Source organism: Pteropus vampyrus, unplaced genomic scaffold (genome assembly GCF_000151845.1).
Source record: "Pteropus vampyrus isolate Shadow unplaced genomic scaffold, Pvam_2.0 Scaffold181, whole genome shotgun sequence".
Taxonomy (NCBI): domain Eukaryota; kingdom Metazoa; phylum Chordata; class Mammalia; order Chiroptera; family Pteropodidae; genus Pteropus; species Pteropus vampyrus.
The window spans coordinates 2,215,367-2,216,215 of record NW_011888962.1 but is presented as its reverse complement, the minus strand read 5'-3'; the positions used below and the strand labels follow the sequence as shown (position 1 = coordinate 2,216,215).

At 41.3% G+C, this 849-nt stretch overlaps 1 pseudogene; it reads right to left on the bottom strand.

Annotated features, from left to right (window-relative positions):
* Positions 1-357: 357 nt before the first annotated feature.
* On the bottom strand, positions 358-476 carry LOC111746268 (annotated as a pseudogene).
* Between the last annotated feature and the right edge of the window lie 373 nt (positions 477-849).

Here is an 849-nt window from a genome sequence, read left to right as displayed (position 1 = left end):
TGTAGATATTTTTTTGAGATAGTAATTCTGTTTCTTTTGAATAACGACCCAGAAGTGGAATTGCTGGATCATATGATAGTTCTATTTTCAGTTTGTTGAGGAACCTCCATACTGTTCTCTTTAGAAGCTGCACCAATTTACATTCCCACCAACAGTGCATGAGGGTTTCCTTTTCTCCACCTCCTTGCCAAAACTTATTATTTCTTATATTTTTAATAATAGCCACTCTAACAGGTGTTAGGTGATAGCTCATTATATTTTTTATTTGCATTTCCTTGATGTTATTGATGTTGAGCACTTTACCTGTTGTCCATTTCCTTTGGAAAATAGTTTATTCAGTTCCTCCATCTTTTTTAAAGCCTACAGAACCTGATCTTCCTAGGTGGTCTCCCATCCAAGTACTAACGAGGCCTGACCCTGCTTAGCTTCCGAGATCAGACGAGATCGGGCGTGTTCAGGGTGGCATGGCCATAGACTCTTTATATATTTTGGATATTAACCCCTCACCAGATGACCCCTTTGTATTAAATAGAGTTGCTGTGGACATTGTGGATTGCCTACACAGCAGAATTCCCTACCCTCTTCTCTCCTAACAGACCCAATTTTGTTTAGGTGTTCACCTCACCCTCTTGCAAGACAAGTTACTCTGGGGATGCTGCCTCTCCCCTCAGCTCTGGAAACTGGAACCTGATTGGTCCAAGTGTAATCCCATCACCCTGGCCAGTGACTGGTTCAAGAATGGGCAAGTGGCTTAAGTCTGATCAATGCAACACAAGAAGAGTTTTCTGGCAACTGTGGGGAACTTTATTTGCTCTTAAAAAAGAGACATAGAAAGTCACTTTCGGTGTT